Source organism: Triticum aestivum, chromosome 6D (genome assembly GCF_018294505.1).
Source record: "Triticum aestivum cultivar Chinese Spring chromosome 6D, IWGSC CS RefSeq v2.1, whole genome shotgun sequence".
Lineage (NCBI taxonomy): Eukaryota > Viridiplantae > Streptophyta > Magnoliopsida > Poales > Poaceae > Triticum > Triticum aestivum.
Window position 1 is genome coordinate 230058433 of NC_057811.1, and position 11058 is coordinate 230069490.

An 11058-nucleotide genomic window follows, 5' to 3' on the forward strand; every position below is an offset into this window, starting at 1 on the left:
GCCTGTCCATTTGGGCGGCTCCTATAGACGAACACTGCACCGAAATGCTGATGTAGATCAGACTGCGGGCGGCGTCTTGAGCGCGTCCATTGGGTGGCTCGTACATGCAAGCATTGCACCGATGTGTTGACGTAAACTGGACCACGGGCACGGCGACTTGCGTGCGTCCGTTGGGCGGCTCATACTGGTGTATGCAGCCCCTGGCGTGTTGATGTAAACGTTGAAGTCAGCCGCAACGTTTGAAGATGGCCGCGGCGTTGTAAGCCAGTGCGGTCGCGGGAGACGGCCACGGCGTTGTAAGCCGGTGCAGGAGTCTGTTTAGTAACGCGACATGGAGGACCACCTGTGCCGAATGATGTTGGCGCGCCTCCATCTCCACGGTATAATGCCACTTTGTAATGAATACTTATCCTGCACATAAAATATACACACCAAAGTGATTGTTCTCTGATAGAAACAATTTGTTAAGAAAATAGATTTAGATGAATATCGCCTGATATATTTTGTCGAAAACTATCAACCACGAGGTTGATGATGACTGTGGTATAGTTGAAGTCCACCGCGGGCGAGTTGCAAACATTCGTAATAATGGACGTGTGTACTCTGATAAATTTTGAGCTGACCACACCCAGTCAAACTCCATGGTCCTTGTTTCTTCGCTGGTGTCCATACCCATAGGAAATCTCGGGTGAATGTAATAATTGTATGGATGCTGGATTAGTACCCATAGCAATTCGACCAAGTAATGCCCTCTGGGTAGCACCAAGTGCCAATTTAGAACCGGCCAAATTAGTGGAATTTCTTCGCCGCAACCCGCCAAGCAAGTGCAACTTTGTAAAAGCAAGCACATATAGTCAAGCTCTATAGCAATATCGGCTTGTTTGTGATTCAGAACATTAGCTCCACATCCTCTCATAGTCAAACGATGGCATTAGAGAGCTGGCGTGTCAAAGTTTTGTAATATCTCTTCTTGTCGAAGACCCTTCTGACTCTGAACTCCCTTCAGCAGCTGCTGAAGCTCACATCCTCCACGGTTGACACAGAGAATAAAATAATTGGTGAGACTCCCCTGCAGCAGTACGAGAAAAAATAATTCCCACATCGCTGGCTCAGAAAGGCGGCTTGCAAGGCACTGACGTACGGAGATAGAAAAGGAAAAGACTCCGGCGGCGACTGTTGCAAAGCCGTGGGAACGGTGGCTCGACAACGGCCAACGGTTTAGAGGCGCAAGCCAATGACGGCAGCTCAGAGCCCCAGCCTTAAAAACAGCTTAAATCAAACCAATGACTCACGGGCGCGGAGGCAGGGCCGCGAGCATCGAAGTAGAGGCGATTTCATTTACAGGAGCAACTCCCGGCGGTGGCATCTTTCAGGCGAGGCCTGGGTCGATGAAGTGGAAGAAACCGGCCACTACAGCGAAGTGAGATGGGTCGCGGAAGTGGCAACTCAGCGCACAACCGAGGCCACACGAAGGGGCAGGGCCGGCTCTGGTAGCGGCGGGCGTTGCAGGCGCGTGGAAGCGGGTTGCCGCAAGGAGCTCGTGGCCACGGCCGGCGACTTGGACATGGTAGAGACGGCCAAGAGACAACACCAAACAAAGGCGGCTTCAGTGCGGTGAAGAAACGGCTTCACGGAGGAAGGCGCGCGGATTCGGCGAGTTGACAGAAACGACGCTCGGAGGCAGAGGCTCAAAGTGAGCCACGGCGGAGGCGCAGTGGCGGCCTAGTGCAGCGGATGCACTCCGGCTATTCGAGGTGAGGAAGGCTCGGTGTGTAGTCAAATCCATTCCCATGCCTGGGTCCTGTTGGCACAGCCGGAGGAGGAAGAAGACTCACACACACAACTAGAGGTGGAAGAAGATACGCATAGAGTCTTGGCACGCACACACTTTGCCTTTTCTTTGTTTTCTTCTCACACTTGCAATGCAATTACATGATGGCTTAAATAGCCGGAAGCACACGGCTAAAACGCAGCCACTCACCTACTAACTCCATGCACACACACGCACAGGCCACAACTGTCTGACCCGGTTACTACTCAACTAACCCACGTCTAGATTGAGTCACTTCCAAGTTTTCTGCAGATCAACTAAGAGTTCACACAGCCGGCGCATGCCACAACTGATTTTGCCCGCTTCTTTCTCCACCTCTTTCTGCTACACAACTCGGCCGCTTGGACTCCACGGAACTAGATGCATGCAGCTAGCCTATCCATGCAAACTACTAACAAACTCAACGGGATACACTACTGACTTGCATATACACGCGTGATCTCTTCTCTACGTGAGTACATGCCCGCAGCCAGGTAGGTTAGACATGACAACATGCATGACACTGCTAAATAAATATGATGAAAAACCAAAAAAACAACAAGTTTAATTCTAACAATCACCCCCTTAACCTTGCTGTCGTTTATTCGAACTCCCATGCCGTAGCATCACAGCAGCCCCGGCTCGTCGTCGGCCGTCGCGGCAGCAAGAAGCGCCCGCTGTTTCCTTGGCTCGGTGCAGTCCTTGGAGTAATGTCCATACTCTTGACAGTTGTAGCAACGCACCTTGCGTATGTCGAAGTTGCGCTTCTTCTTGCCGGCGCCGATGCGGTTGCGAGCAAGCCACTCCTCCTCCGTGAGGAGCAGGCGACTCCCACCACCTTGGTCGTAGTTGTTGGCGCTCTCGTCCAAGTCGCTCCGGTCCTCCGCCGTTTTGAGCCTTCCCACAAGCTCTTCCATGGACATGGTTTTAAGATCAAGAAGTTGTTCAATGGCAATAGCTACCAGGGTATACTTGGACGGCATGATGCGAAGAAGCTTCTTCACAACCTTCACCTCGTCGAGGTTCTCGCCGAGCGTGCGCAGCTTGTTGGCGATCCCGTTCATGCGCATGGCGAGCTCATCGAGGGTCTCGCCGCTCCTTATGCGGACGACATCAATCTCCTTGAGGAGAGTCTGCGCCTTGGCCTCACGGACGCGGGCATCGCCGACCCGCATGATCTTGATGGCATCCCATGCCTCCTTTGTCATCGCCTTCACGGCAAGCGTGGAGTGCATCTCCTCTAGCACGGCTCGCAGAATTGCCGCCAGCGCCGCCCTGTCCTGGCTGAAGCTCCCGCATCCCTTGATGGCGTCCCACACGCGTTGGGCCTCCATGTTCACCTTCATTATCAGCGACCACTCGAAGTAGTTCGTTGCCGTCAGCAGCGGGTAGACGACGGTGCTGCTGGCCTGGTGGACGACCTCCTGCTGCCCCACCACCTCGCGGCAGCCACGCCGCGTCGGGCTCCGGCCTCGGCGCACCACCGGCGAGGCCGAGACACGGCGGAGACCCGGCGACGGAGTGCGTGAACCTTCAGTCACCATGGCTCTGAATACCAAATGTTGGCATAGCCGAAGGAGGAAGAAGACTCACACACACAACTAGAGGTGGAAGAAGATACGCACAGAGTATTGGCACGCACACACTTTGCCTTTTCTTTGTTTTCTTCTCACACTTGCAATGCAATTACATGATGGCTTAAATAGCCGGAAGCACACGGCTAAAACGCAGCCACTCACCCACTAACTCCATGCACACACACGCACAGGCCACAACTGTCTGACCTGGTTACTACTCAACTAACCCACGTCTAGATTGAGCCTCTTCCAAGTTTTTTGTAGATCAACTAAGAGTTCACGCAGCCGGCGCATGCCACAACTGATTTTGCCCGCTTCTTTCTCCACCTCTTTCTGCTACACAACTCGGCCGCTTGGACTCCACGGAACTAGACGCATGCAGCTAGCCTATCCATGCAAACTACTAACAAACTCAACGGGATACACTACTGACTTGCATATACAGGCGTAATCTCTTCTCTACGTGAGTACATGCCCGTAGCCAGGTAGGTTGGACGTGACAACATGGATGACACTGCTAAATAAATATGATGAAAAAACAAAAAACAGCAAGTTTAATTCTAACAGGTCCATCTCTAGGTCATGGCCTTTAGAGTAAAATACTTGGGATAGTAGTGTTCATCTGTTGTATTCCACAGGCCGACTAAAACTTTCTTCGCGAGTGTCCATACTCATCATGCGCGGCCTCTGATCTGTGATGAGTAGTATATTGTTTGACTTGTAGCCTAGTCTTTGACTACTTAAGCTTTTACACCTGAAAAGAATGAAGAAGGCAGCTTGTGGCAGAAGAAGTGAACCGGCGAGGCGAGTCCCAGGCGAGGCCACAACTGTAGTAGCCCCAGGCCGAATCTGGCGGAGCGAGTAGGCGAAGCGGCGGCTCCATCGAGTCCGACGGAGGCACCCGGCGGTTCTTCAGCGAGACGGAGATCTGACGCGAGGAGGCGGGTTGAGAAGGCGCTGTTGGTAGCGGCCAGATGAGGCGCCGGCAGCTCGGCGGAACACTGGTGGTCGGCGGCTTATAGAGCAGTAGAGGAGGCCCCTGACGGCTCGAGGTGCAGCGGTAAAACCGCGTGAGGTTGTGGCGGCTTGAAAGCAGCGACTCAAGGCCGAGGCCAGCGAAGGTGGAGGCGGCTCAGAGAAAGGTCATGAGGGCGGAGGCCAGTTGAGGCCATAGACGGGGTGGTTTGACGGCAGCAACTGAGGCCAGCTGAGAGACGACGGTGGAGGCGCTCCGCCGCCGGCTCGAGGGAAGCCCGTGGCCACTCGTCGTGGTGAATCCGGGTCATGGATGTTGACTCCCAGTCGTGATTGTGTTCGTTTCCGGGTTGTAGGCGTCTTTAGAAAATTCACGTCTGCCTCTTTCCCTTTCCTTGACTTTTTCCTTTGTTGTTGATGGTTGAATAGTGACGGCAACTCCGACCGTACTGGTTTTGGCGAGCTACCGAAACTTGACACACCGATGGTGTTGGCGACTTGTAACTTCTTTCTTGGCGACTTGCGGCAGCCATCAAATCGCAACCTTAATTTTCCTTAAATCTTCCAAACTATGAATCTGGACCGATGAACTTGAAGCTGATGCAGATCCTTTCCAACCGGCTCTTCTCATTTGAAGATTGCGAACTTCTCGATCCTTGTAAGATATCCCTCCAAGAAAGGGTGAGGCCAACACACGGTGGGCGCCACCGTGCGCGGGCCCCATGGTGGGTGCCAACTATCGTGGATTCGTCACGGCAGATGTCCTCGTTGAAAGTACTTAGTCGTGAGGCCAACGCATCTATGTAGTAGCTTGAGAGGGGTTGAGTGTGACAAGAGACGCGAGGTTTTTACCCAGGTTCAGCCCCTCACAGTGGAGGTAAAAGCCTACATCCTGTTTCATTGATATTGATAATGATGATCACGATTACAAGGGTGCTCTATCTCGAGAGCTATTGACTTGTCTGTCTAAAACCTAACTTGTAAAACTTGTCCCTCTTGGGTGCCCTGTCCCTCCTTATATAAGTTGCAGGGGCAGGTTACATGTGGAGTCCTAGTAGGACTAGGACTACTCTTATTACAAGCGGAATCCTAGTCTTGCTTCCTTTATAACAGAATATTCCTTATTCCTTTCCTCTTAAGCCGGCCTACCATAACATGAGCCCGCCTTCCCATGAGCCGTCTTATGGGCCGTTGGGTCTTGTCGTTCTTCTGACCCGCCCTCCGGGTCCCCAGTGAATCGCCAGCTTCAACCGGGTCACAAGTGAGTCACCAAGCTCTTGTCGGCTCATAGATCAGGCCGGGTCATACCGCGGGGTATATCCGCGACAATATGTGTACGCATTATTTCCTCTAGTAATAGACGCCATGCTATAACTACCAATGTTATTTTTCAGGCCGATCGCTAGTCGCCTTGGTCCCAGAGATTGTTGAAGTGCACTCTATAAACTGTGACGGAGGGAGTAGTATGAGCGGATTCAAATAAGAGCGTATTGATGGTTTCCTCTTCCGAGCAACTTGAAGTGGGAAAGGTGGGGCTTATGATTTGACTGCTCATTACTCACTATTAGTGTAGCGCAACAACCGGGCTGAGTCTCCCGTGCGGTTGTGCACTATAATTTGGTGCATGGCACATGGACCCGGATGCTAAATGGCTTCTGGCAATGCTATCAAGCTTCCAGCATTTGTTTACATAATTGACGTATACATATTATTTTCTAGCGACATGAAATTGTAAAATGCTCTGAAGCTTTCAGCTTTTGTTTCGTGTCTCTTGCCAGCTGGAAGGTTGTCTCATTACAACATCAATCAAAATACTAGAAAGGAAACTAACATCCATGCTCTTTCAGAAAAAAACAAAAACTAACTTCCTTGCTAATGCATCTCAATGATTAGCAGATCAGAGCTAATATTTACATCACAATTGAAGACAAAGTTGTGAGAATATGTTAAATTAAAATTGATCCATGCTTTCATTGGCAGCAAATCCCCCCAGCTCTATCTAAATTAACAACGGGTGTTGGGAAAAAAGTAGCTGTCAGGAGCATGCAACATTCCGATCATTTTGTGCAGTTCCACTAAAATAGAGCTGAGCGTCCCTGTTCCCAAGATATTAAGTGTGATTACAATAATAGAGGACTGTTGATGAAACAATAAACACACAAATAGAAACCGGTCACCTTTGCAGTCTCTCTTAAGACTAACTAGTTGGAGAAGATTAGGCTCGGAGTTGGATGAGGAGGATAGAGCAAAACCAATCTCCCTTTGTGCAGTCGCACTGAAGAGACGTTGCCCGTGTGACATTTTAGTAGAACTGCACAAAACACTCTTAAGAAAAAAAGTGATTTGTGCAGTTCACCAAAAGGTCGCAATAGCAACGAGGTGAAATGGATAGCCCTGTTTGCAAAAAAGAGGTAGAAAGGAAACAATTACTGGCCAATAACAGTTGATGACACATACGACGACAAAAAAGAAGCATATTCCTTGTCCTAAGGGAAGATAACAGCACAATTGTTTATCGAAAACGGTGTGAGGACGAGATTGCAATATGGAAAGTACGCCAGACGAGCTACGTTTTGGGCAAAGAACTAGGGAAGATCCACATGCAAGATTTTCCACATGCAGCGACGTGGGAAGATGGGCAGTGGAGCCAGGCCAGAGGGGAGGAAGTTGTACCTGGTGGTCCTCTGGACGTAACTAGGAGAGCGGCGGTGGGCGGGATCTGCCCATACTGCGGCACCGAGCAAGTTGCGAAGGCCCTACAGCACCGGAGCTTGGTCAGAGAGAACGGCGGGTACCACAGATCGGTACGTGTTGCCTCGATGATGTCGAATGGAGAAATGATGCACATCCTCCCTTTTCGTCGGCGGACGGGATGCGACCGGATCAGTGACCAACGATGAGAGACAGAGAGAGGCCACCGCCGCCTTGTGCGAGATAGTGTGACGAGAGACAAACCCCGGCAGGCAGGCTCCATTGTATATAGTGGGGCGGATTTCTTTTTTCTCGATGACAATCATTTTATATTCTGTACGTGCCATTGAGGAATAAAACTATATTTAATACTAACACGTCAAGTCGAACTTTGTTCCGTGTACGCGTGGTACACAACCCTCCTTCGAGTAAACAACCGCTACATGCGTCAAATTATCATGTGGGCTGCCTTTTTGTACAGAAATGAGCTCCACTGTGTACCCGCGCGGGTGTGGCCGGGAACGAGACGTGAGTATGTGTGTCGTGCGTGCACCTCTTCTTTACATGTAGGTTCGTACGTGGGTGGGTGTGAGAGAGATGGTTTGTGCGAAATAGAGGCAATGTGTCGATGATATCTCAACCAAAAAAATGTACATATGCAATGTGTGTGAAATAGAGTCCTGGATATATCATATATAGTGGAGCGATCCACGAGAAGAGAGTGGAGGTATCATCGGCGTGAGATATCGATGGAATCGAAAACAGGGATGAAGTGTGTGGGTGCGCATCGATAAAGAGTGCCATCGAATTAGTGTTTGCCCACGTCAAAGATACAGGGCGGTTGGCCTACTAGAATGTGAGAGGGCAGAGGTGCAGTTTGTCTCTGTGGCATGGATACCTACCTACAACGTTCGACTATCGGTGTGTCTGGGGGGGGAGGGGGCAGAGACCTAACTTTAGAGAGGTAAATCGACTGGTATATGTGTGGAGAAGGAGAGAGACCTAGCTATGTATTGAGGGAGATCGATCGGCATCCATGCATATGTGTAGCAGAGGAATAACGCTGGGAGAGAAACAAAGGTAGAGTGTAGGAGGGTTGGTGGTGGAGTTGCTTCTCACAAATGGTGGGTGAGGCCTGCTAGACAAACAGAGGGTACGACTGCAATATCAATAAGAGAAGGGATGTCTGCCTGTCTGTGCACAACGTATCTATAATTTATGAAGTATTCATGCCAATATATTATCATTCTTGGATGTTTTACAATCATTTTATAGCAACTTTATATCATTCATTGGGACTAACCTATTGACCCAGTGCCAGTTGCTGTTTTTTGCTTGTTTTTTACATCGCAGGGAATCAATATCAAATGGAGTCCAAACACCCCAAAACTTTTTGGAGATTTTTGATGGACCAGAACACCCAGGATGGGCCAGAGAAGCACCTGGGGGTTCCCCGAAAGGGGCACAACCCACTAGGGCGCGCCTTGGGGGCCAGTTGTGCCCACCTCGGTGGCCTCCTGCACCCCCTCTTTACCCTATAAATTCACAAACATTCCAAAAACACGCGGGGTTAACCTAGATCAGAAGTTCCGCCGCCGCAAGGCTCTGTAGCCATCGAAAACCAATCTAGACCCTTTCTGGCACCCTGCCGGAGGGGGGAATCATCTCCGGTGGCCATTTTCATCATCCCGGCGGCCACCATGATGAGGAGAGAGTAGTCCACCCTCGGGGCTGAGGGTTTGTACCAGTAGCTATGTGTTTAATCTCTCTCTCTCTCTCATGTTCTTGAGATGTCACGATCTTGATGTATCGCGGGCTTTGTTAATATAGTCGGATCATATGGTGTTTTCCCCTCTCTATCTTGTTGTGATGAATTGAGTTTTTCCCTTTGAGATTTCGTTGTTATTAGATTGAATACTTTTATGGATTTGAGAACACTTGATATATGTCTTGCAATTGAATAATCATGGTGACAATGGGGTATCATATTGATTCACTTGATATATGTTTTGGCACTCACCTCGCGGATTCCCGAGGTGACATTGGGGTAATCTATGCATAGGGGTTGATGCACGTTCTTGTCTTTGTTTCTCTGAGAAATCTTGGGGCACGCTTTGAGGTTCTTTGTGTTGGATTGAATATTATGAATCTGAATTTGCTTTGGTGTTATTTTAGTACGAACTCTTAGTTAGATCGATCGGAAAGAATAGCTTCATGTTATTTTAGTACGAACTCTAGGATAGATTGATCGGAAAGAATAGCTTGGAGGTGGTTTCGTGCCCTACAAACAATTCCGTCTTATGTTCTCCGCTAGATAGGAACTTTGGAGTGATTCTTCGTTGCACGTTGAGGGATGGTTATATGATCCAATTATATTAGCATTGTTGAGCGGTTGCACTAGTGAAAGTACGGACCCTAGGCCTCATTTACAAGCATTGTAATACCGTTTTCGTGCTCGTTTACTATTTGCTACCTTGCTGTTTTTATTTATTCAGATTATAAAAATATATTTCTACCATCCATATTACACTTTTATCACCATCTCTTCGCCGAACTAGTGCACCTATACAAATTGCCATTGTACTGAGTGTGTTGGGGACACAAGAGATTTCTTATATTTGGTTGCAGGGTCATTTGAGAGAGACCATCTTCATCCTATGCCTCCCACGGATTGATAAACCTTAGGTCATCCACTTGAGGGAAAATCGCTACTGTCCTACAAAACTCTGCGCTTGGAGGCCCAACACGTGTCTACAAGAATAAAGTTGCCTAGTAAATTTCAAGCTCTTTTCTGGCGCCGTTGCCGGGGAGGTGAGTGCATGACGGTATGTCTTCAGATCTTGCAATTGAATCATTTAGTTTCTTGTTTATCACTAGTTTGGTCTATAAAAGAAAACTACAAAAAATGGAATTGAGGTTGCATCATATTATTGATCATCTTTATAATATCTTTCTTGAAAATGATGTATCGGAAAATTGTGCTCAATTGTTAGAAGGAGAAGTCAATAAAATGTTTGGCACAAAATATTTGAATGATGAGCATGGTTGCAATGTTGTTAGTATGATTCTTTGAATATCCATGATGCTAATGATATGCAAAACCATAAGCTTGGGGATGCTATGTTTGATGAAGATGATGTTTTTGGCCCCCCTAGTTTTGATGAGAAAATTTATTATGATGAAAGTATGCCACCTATATATGATGATTATATTGATGAAAGTGGATTTGGAGAGGTCATGACTTTATTTAATGATGATTCCACTATGTTGGAAGAAGTCACAATTGATTATGACAGCAAAGTTCCTATCTATGACTATAGTGATGACATGCATGCTATAAAGAATAATGATAACCATGAAACTTGTCATCATGATTTTAATTTTCAATCCTATGATAGTTATTTTGTTGAGTTTGCTCCCACTACTATTCATGAGAATAAATTTGCTTATGTGGAGAGTAATAAAATTTCTATGCTTTTGGATCATGAAAAGAATGCTTTATGTGATAGTTATATTGTTGAATTCATTCATGATGATACTGAAAATTATTATGAGAGTGGAACATATGCATCTACATATCTCAATATATCAAGTTTCCTCTCTATGTGTTGAAGTTTTCGAAGTTATGCATGTTTTGCCTTCCTATGCTAGTTGATTCTTGTTCCCATAAGTTGTTTGCTCACAAAATCCCTATGCATAGGAAGTGGGTTAGACTTAAATGTTCTAGTCATATGCTTCATGATGCTCTCTTTGTGTTTCAATTCTTATCTTTTACTAGCTTCGTCCAGTTCAAACAGCTTGCGCTGCGGTTGTCGCCATGGCCGCCCGTTGCTCCATGGGTGGCGTTGGTTGAGGTTCATCCTCTTATCCTTTGCCTATTCCTTTCTGCCGTTCCTTCTCTTGATTACTGGCCTGTTTTGTTTGTGTTTGCTTCATTGGTGCAAAGTTTGCTACCGGTTTTTCCCGTTGGCTCTTGCGTGGGAGCGTGCGTCATTCCGTTCTTGC